We start from the raw sequence: 9,404 nt of genomic DNA on the forward strand, positions 1-9,404 counted from the left end.
TATAATTCTAGCACATAGAGTCTCAATGTTGTCCCGGGTCATAAGGACTAATGGTGTACAACCATAAACCAGGACTTTTCCACTCGATAAGTGAGAACCACTTGGAAAGTCATTTAATGGAGGGTTGTTCAGTGCACTCTCTACAAGGAGCACCTATCTGCATGTTCGGACATCACAATGTCCCCTACCAATGAAACATGATACTCACATCGCAGATACTAGTCTCTAACACGAGCGGCCTATATCCCTCTTAATGGCGGCTGAATCGACTAGGAACCGTTTAGAATATACAGTATTGAAAATACGAGTTTCATGATACTCATCATATGAGCATCTCATATTCTTTCTACTATTTGTATATTCAAGGGCTTTATCTATGCAACTAGCATGGGTATACAGATAAAAAAGTGCCAAAACGATAAATTCAAATATTATAAAAATAAAGACTGTTTATACATAGAGTTTAATCATGAACCCTCGGCCAACACTTGGCTCGACGGGCACCTACTCTAACAAAATCGTTACCTATCAATCTCAAAGATTGATGTAATGGTTCCAACCAAGTTGTTAACAACTTGGCTCTTCAAAGGCAAGACAAATCTACAAGCTCTCCTCCTTTCTCCAAAATTAGGCCCCCCACCAACTAGCTTGAACCCTTCTTATTTTGCACTAGAAAAATAAGAAGATTTTTCTTTGAGAAGAAAAATTGTTTCTCCAACAATTGAAGAACAAAATGAGAGAAAATTTTGAGAGAAAAATGCTTCCAATTTTCGGCCATTGCATGTCTCAACGAGGGAGAGGATAACTTGTATTCGTTGTGGGAGAAGCTAAAACACTTTTAGCATGCCAAGCCTTGGAGATACTGTAATGCCCAGAGCAATGATTGACATGTACGAATTCATAGATATGTTGTGAAGATTGTACATAACCATAAGAAATAAGAAATGATATCTATTGAGATTAGATTGACCGATATCGAGAATGTTGGATTATTTATATTTCGGTGAGACCGGAAGGACCGAACCAGGATCGGATCGTCCGATGCGTTCGGATCGTCCGTTCGGCGTTCGGAGCGTCCGAGCCAGGTGGCTGGACACATGGATGGCATGCAGAGTTCGGATCGACCGATCGTAGTTCGGATCATCCGAGACAGTTGGCTAGAGACGTGGAAGACATGCAGGATTCGGAACGTCCGAAGTGAGTTCGGAGCGTCCGAAGTGTGTCAGATCGGAGCGTCCGAAGTGGATCGGATCTTCCGATCATTGTCTATAAATAGAGGCGCGAGATTTCATTTGATTAGTAAGTGTTAAAGAAACATTTCCTAGAAAGTGTTAGACATTCTATTGCAGATTCATCTTCACGACTGTAACAGCAATTCTACGACGAAAGGTATAATACATGTTTTGTTTTGGGGAATCACGACTCAAATGAGATCACATTTGAGTTTCCCAACCAAAACCACATACGAGTTTTATTGTTTATATCTTGATATAGGTATTATTATTATAGATTTGTTTATAGATCTTGTATGCAAATCTCGCTATGCTTTGTTTACAGATCATGTTACATTGCATTAGATGTTTATTAGAACTTGTATTCAATTCTTATTATGCTTTGTTTACAGATCATGTTACATTGCATTAGATGATTATGCTTGTTTACAGATTTTGTATTCATGCATTAAGATAGGACAGTCTGGAGATCAGGCAGACTTCTAGATGTTCGGTTCTATCCCAGCTTAGGGGAAGATCACCGCCCCTTTGTAGACGTGGATACAGATCAGGCCGAAGTCTAGGAATAAGACGTACCGTCACCCCGATTGGGAGGGTAGGTGATAGATCGTCTTATTCACACCGGGATCCCTAGAGTTTTAGTCGAGTCGCATCTAGACATGATTAGGCTCGCATTTCATGATTTTATATGAATGACATTCATATCAGCATGTTTCATGTTTTATAGTATTTATATGCATGTTCACATGTTTATACTGGGATGTGTTCTCACCGGTTTTCCTGGCTGTTGTTATGTCTGTATGTGTGCATAACAACAGGTGGGGCAGGATTTGGGTCGAGACAGAGATGATCGTGTTAGCGTGGAGATCTCGGGCCTAGCAGACGGACCAGTAGTTGTCTTTTGTTATGTACTGTATTTTATTACTGGTTAGTTGAGGATATACGGAACAGGACATAGATTTTATGTTTGTATGTTGTAAATTAAATAAAGAACTTGTGCTTGTCTAGTTACATTTTGATTTAAATATAAAAGCGAAAAATTGACCCACATTTTAGAATAACAATCCATTTAATCCCAAGAAAAAGATTTAGAGCCCGGGTCCCCACAACAGGTGGTATCAGAGCCGATAGTTCCGTTAGACTGAAATAGGATAGAATGAGCGGGGTAGATCGAGTCTTCTTCCTTGCTTGATGATGTGCTAGCATGATTATTGCTTTCTTATTACATGTTGTTTGGTATTTGATTAATTTCAGCATGTGATTGACTGAATCAGAACCGATTCTAGATCAGAGGTAACTGACTAGATGATGGCTGAGACAGTTGTATATCTTGTTTACTAATCAGTTGGATTATTAGATATGCCTCCTAGAAGAACAGCCGTACCTCTACGACCAGCAGCGCCAGAGCAGGGGAGTACATCCGGAGATCCTATGGATGTTACGGCGACCCCTATGGAGACGTTGCTGAAGCGATTCCAATCCTTTCGACCTCCCACTTTAAAAGGTACCGAGAATGCCATCGAGTGCGAAAGTTGGCTTGAAGATATTGAGATGCTATTCGACTCGTTGGAGTACAGTGATGAGAAGAGGATCAAGCTAATTGGCCATCAATTGCAAGATATAGCAAAGAATTGGTGGTTGAACATTAGGAGAGCTTTAGAGCAGCGGGGTACCGAAATTTCTTGGAAGGTATTCAAGACCGAGTTTTATCAGCGATTCTTCCCTGTATCCTACCGTAAAGATAAAGGCGCTGAATTCGCAAACCTGAGGCAAGGGCCATTGAACATTGAGGAGTACGTTGCTAAATTCTCTTCTTTGCTTCGTTTTGCACCCCATGTTTCAGGAAATGACGAGGCCATGGCGGATCAGTTTATAAATGGCCTGAATCCAGATATCTTTACGTTGGTCAATACTGGGAGACCCGATAACTTCTCGGATGCATTGAATCGTGCCAAAGGAGCTGAAGCAGGATTGCTTAGACAACGGAGTGCTCCGTATGTTGCACCGAGTCCGAGACCGCCACTACCTCCATCCCAAGTTCCTCCTCCTCGATTCGAAAGTGGTGGTAGTGGTAGTGGACGCAAAGAACAGTTGAAGGCGAAGGGGAAGCAGTTTAAGCGACCTGGGAGCAGTTCATCCAGCTCCAGCGGATCAAGACAGACTGGTTTTGATCAAAGTTCAAGGACTTCAGGTGTATATTGCAATAATTGTGGAGGTAGGCATGCGACTGAACAGTGCCAAGGAGTTACAGGCCGATGCAACATTTGTAGGCAACCGGGGCATTTTGCCAAAGTCTGTCCACAGAGAGGTGTACAGCAAGGCCAGAGTGGAAGAGCATCCGGTTCAGTACCTCAGTTTGAGCGGCAGGCATCGTCGGTTCACTCTTTTCAGCCTCCACCAGCACCGACTCCACCCAGAGGCCGAGGTAGTCAGACTGTGACTCAACCTCCGAGGCAACAGGCCCAAGTGTTTGCGTTGATAGAGGAGCAAGCACAAGATGCACCAGATGATGTTATAGCAGGTAACTGTCTCCTTTATGGTTATCCTGCTTATATCTTGATAGATACAGGTGCATCGCATACATTCATCTCAGAACGATTTGCATTGTTGCATTCATTGCCTGTTGAGTCTTTGTTAGACGTTGTGTCTATTAATTCTCCGTTGGGAAGTGGATTAATATCTGTAACTACGGTTAGACATTGCATTCTACAGTTTGAGGGGCATGAGATTGACCTAGATTGTATAGTGTTGGGTCTAGCTGATTTTGATTGTATAGTCGGTATTGACATGCTAACGAAGTACAGAGCCACCGTGGATTGTTTCCACAAGATTGTCAGATTCAGACCCGAGATGACAGACGAGTGGAAATTCTACGGGAAGGGTTCCAGATCTCGGATTCCCTTGATTTCGGCTCTTACTATGAACAGACTGTTACAGAAAGGAGCGGATGGTTTCTTTGTTTATGCTGTAGATATGCAGAAGTCGAGCCCGGCATTGGCAGATCTGCCAGTAGTACGGGAATTTCCAGATATTTTTCCAGATGAGATCCCAGGATTACCTCCGGTTCGTGAGGTAGATTTCAGCATTGAACTTGCGCCAGGTACCGTACCTATTTCGAGAGCTCCATATAGGATGGCACCCATCGAACTCAAAGAATTGAAAGCACAATTAGAAGATCTTCTAGCCAAGGGATATATCAGACCTAGTGTATCTCCTTGGGGCGCTCCGGTGCTGTTCGTGCGAAAGAAAGATGGGTCGATGCGGTTGTGTATCGATTACCGGCAGTTGAACAAGGCAACGATCAAGAATAAATATCCTTTGCCTAGGATCGATGACCTATTTGATCAGTTGCAGGGATCCTCGGTCTATTCTAAGATTGATTTACGTTCTGGTTATCATCAGCTCAGAGTTCGAGATATAGACATACCAAAGACAGCGTTTCGAACCAGGTATGGACATTACGAATTTATTGTCATGCCTTTTGGTTTAACAAATGCTCCTGCGGTATTTATGGGCTTGATGAACCAAGTGTTTCAGAGATATCTAGATGAATTTGTGATTGTCTTCATTGATGACATTTTGGTGTATTCGAAGAACAGAAATGAGCATGCAGAGCATCTCAGAATTGTTTTGCAGACGTTGAGAAACGAGCGACTGTATGCTAAATTGTCAAAGTGTGAGTTTTGGTTGAATAGAGTTGTCTTCTTAGGACATATCATTTCTGGAGATGGTATTTCTGTTGATCCGAGTAAAGTGGAAGCTGTGATTAGTTGGTCGAGACCGACTTCTGTACCAGAAATACGCAGTTTCATGGGCTTAGCCGGATACTACAGAAGATTTATCAAAGATTTCTCCAGTATTGCAAAACCAATAACGCAATTAACACAAAAGAATGCACCATTTGTTTGGTCAGAGGAGTGTGAGTCTAGCTTTGTTGAATTGAAGAAAAGGCTGACCAGTGCTCCAGTATTGACGATACCTTCAGGTACAGGTGATTTTGTTGTATATTGTGATGCTTCTCATAGAGGTTTGGGATGTGTTCTTATGCAGCGAGGTCATGTGATCGCATACGCCTCGAGACAATTGAAGCCACATGAAGTTCGATACCCCATTCATGATCTTGAATTGGCGGCTATCGTGTTTGCATTAAAGATTTGGCGTCATTATCTCTATGGCGAGAAATTTGAGATCTTTTCCGATCACAAGAGCTTAAAGTACCTATTTTCTCAATCAGAATTGAATATGAGGCAACGTAGATGGCTAGATCTTCTGAAAGACTTTGACTGTGAAATCAAATATTATCCAGGAAAGTCAAATGCAGCAGCCGATGCCTTGAGTCGTAAGGTATGTTCTTTGTTCTTATCGACGATAGGTGTTAACAAGTTAGTTGAAAATTGCTGTACATCTGGATTAGAATTTGATACAGATAGTAAGCCACTACGACTCTTTACGATCCAAGTTGAGCCCAATTTGATTATGAGGATTAAGGAAGCACAAAGAACTGATCAGAATGTGCAAAGATCAATCCAAATGGTCAGATCAGGGCATGTATCAGAATATCAGGTACGAGATCATATGTTGTACGTGAATAACCGTCTAGTTGTGCCAGATGTTGCAGATTTGAGACAGCAGATTCTGACGGAGGCACATTGTAGTCGGTTCAGCATCCATCCTGGTGGCAGAAAGATGTACAATGACTTGAAGACACAGTTCTGGTGGAAGCAAATGAAGTCAGACATTGCCGAATTTGTGTCTAAATGCTTGAACTGCCAACAGGTGAAGGCCGAGAGGAAGAAGCCGGGGGGTTTACTTCAGAGTTTATCCATTCCAGAATGGAAATGGGACCACATTTCCATGGATTTCGTGACGAAGTTACCTCGATCATCCAGAGGTTGCGATGCGATTTGGGTCATTATTGACAGATTGACCAAATCTGCTTGTTTCATCCCTTATAGAATGACGTATAGACAGGATCAGATGGCGGAGATTTATATTCGTGAGGTAGTCAGATTGCATGGAGTGCCGAAGTCTATCGTATCAGATCGTGATCCACGATTCACTTCACACTTCTGGCACAGTTTACAGCAGGCGTTAGGTACGACCTTACACCTTAGCACTGCTTACCATCCTCAGACAGACGGACAGTCAGAACGGACTATCCAGACATTAGAGGATATGTTGAGAGCCGTCGTGCTAGATTTTGGCATTAGTTGGCAAGATTCCCTACCTCTTTGCGAATTCTCGTACAATAATAGCTATCAAACAAGCATTGAGATGGCACCGTTTGAAGCTTTGTATGGCAAGAGGTGCAGATCTCCGCTATATTGGGATGATGTTTCAGAAGTACCAGAACTTGGGCCAGATATGATTCGTGACATGACTGAGAAGGTAAAGGTTATTCAGAAAAGAATGAAGACAGCACAGGATAGGCAAGCAAAGTACGCCAATATCAGACGTAGACCGTTAGTATTTGAGGTAGGAGATAGGGTATTCTTGAAAATTTCTCCTTTTAGAGGCGTTGTGCGATTTGGCAAACGTGGGAAGCTATCTCCTCGATACATTGGTCCGTACGAGATTCTTGAAAAGATTGGCGATCGAGCTTATCGACTTGCTCTTCCTCCTTCTTTATCCGGAATACATGACGTATTTCATGTATCAATGTTACGCAGATATATGCCAGATGTTTCTCATGTTATTCAACCGAACGAAGCTGAACTTGATCAAACCTTGAGCTATATAGAACGACCGATACAGATTCTTGATCGAAAGGACAAACAGCTCAGAACGAAGACCATTCCACTTGTGAAAGTTCAGTGGAGTCGACATGGCATTGAGGAAGCGACGTGGGAAACGGAAGAAAACATGAGGCAGAAACACCCCGAGTTATTTATATGATATGAGTATGTATTCAGTTTTAGATTATCAAACTGTTTTAAATACTTTGTATGGTTACTTCAGTTCGAGGACGAACTTCTGTCTTAGAGGGGGAGAAATGTAATGCCCAGAGCAATGATTGACATGTACGAATTCATAGATATGTTGTGAAGATTGTACATAACCATAAGAAATAAGAAATGATATCTATTGAGATTAGATTGACCGATATCGAGAATGTTGGATTATTTATATTTCGGTGAGACCGGAAGGACCGAACCAGGATCGGATCGTCCGATGCGTTCGGATCGTCCGTTCGGCGTTCGGAGCGTCCGAGCCAGGTGGCTGGACACATGGATGGCATGCAGAGTTCGGATCGACCGATCGTAGTTCGGATCATCCGAGACAGTTGGCTAGAGACGTGGAAGACATGCAGGATTCGGAACGTCCGAAGTGAGTTCGGAGCGTCCGAAGTGTGTCAGATCGGAGCGTCCGAAGTGGATCGGATCTTCCGATCATTGTCTATAAATAGAGGCGCGAGATTTCATTTGATTAGTAAGTGTTAAAGAAACATTTCCTAGAAAGTGTTAGACATTCTATTGCAGATTCATCTTCACGACTGTAACAGCAATTCTACGACGAAAGGTATAATACATGTTTTGTTTTGGGGAATCACGACTCAAATGAGATCACATTTGAGTTTCCCAACCAAAACCACATACGAGTTTTATTGTTTATATCTTGATATAGGTATTATTATTATAGATTTGTTTATAGATCTTGTATGCAAATCTCGCTATGCTTTGTTTACAGATCATGTTACATTGCATTAGATGTTTATTAGAACTTGTATTCAATTCTTATTATGCTTTGTTTACAGATCATGTTACATTGCATTAGATGATTATGCTTGTTTACAGATTTTGTATTCATGCATTAAGATAGGACAGTCTGGAGATCAGGCAGACTTCTAGATGTTCGGTTCTATCCCAGCTTAGGGGAAGATCACCGCCCCTTTGTAGACGTGGATACAGATCAGGCCGAAGTCTAGGAATAAGACGTACCGTCACCCCGATTGGGAGGGTAGGTGATAGATCGTCTTATTCACACCGGGATCCCTAGAGTTTTAGTCGAGTCGCATCTAGACATGATTAGGCTCGCATTTCATGATTTTATATGAATGACATTCATATCAGCATGTTTCATGTTTTATAGTATTTATATGCATGTTCACATGTTTATACTGGGATGTGTTCTCACCGGTTTTCCGGCTGTTGTTATGTCTGTATGTGTGCATAACAACAGGTGGGGCAGGATTTGGGTCGAGACAGAGATGATCGTGTTAGCGTGGAGATCTCGGGCCTAGCAGACGGACCAGTAGTTGTCTTTTGTTATGTACTGTATTTTATTACTGGTTAGTTGAGGATATACGGAACAGGACATAGATTTTATGTTTGTATGTTGTAAATTAAATAAAGAACTTGTGCTTGTCTAGTTACATTTTGATTTAAATATAAAAGCGAAAAATTGACCCACATTTTAGAATAACAATCCATTTAATCCCAAGAAAAAGATTTAGAGCCCGGGTCCCCACAGATACAAAAAGTTGTCTCCCAACCTTTCACCTCCCATGCATGCAAATCTATTTGATTTTAACAATTAAAATCTATGGACTTAATTTAATTATCTCAAACAAATTTGAGACTAATTAAACATTACTTGAATTTACTCAAGCCACTAGTTGAATAATTATTTTACTATTGGGCTCTACAAGACCCAATATGATTTAATTAATTCAACACTTAAATTAATTAAATCATATTGGGTCTTGTAGAGCCCAATCTTGAATTAATTTAATTATTTGGACTCTACTAGGCCCACAGTGTATAATTAATTCAACAATTGAATTAATTTAATTTAGTCCATAATAATATTTATGAAAATCACAATTTTCAAATGCATTATTTATTTGGCCAACTTTTAATTTAGAAACACTTTCACAAATTAAAAGTTACATTTCCCTCATAGAAGTCATACTTATATTTTTCCTTACTAAACTCATTTATAATCCGTTCAACGCATTGAACTGTTTTACTTCTCAACGGGATCTAAAAAGCTAGTACTTGTGTGGCCCACAATGGTTCATTGATACAACTAGCCGTGGGTTCACATCTCCATGCGATTCGGACTAAACATGTCCTTATATGAGCATACCCAATTGCTCCATTCTTACTTATCAATTCCTTGATAACAAGAACGTCAGAACTCTAGTCTGATAGTACCCAAACAATCATGTTA

This window comes from Primulina eburnea, chromosome 9 (assembly GCF_022965805.1).
Source record: "Primulina eburnea isolate SZY01 chromosome 9, ASM2296580v1, whole genome shotgun sequence".
NCBI classification, from domain to species: Eukaryota; Viridiplantae; Streptophyta; class Magnoliopsida; order Lamiales; family Gesneriaceae; genus Primulina; species Primulina eburnea.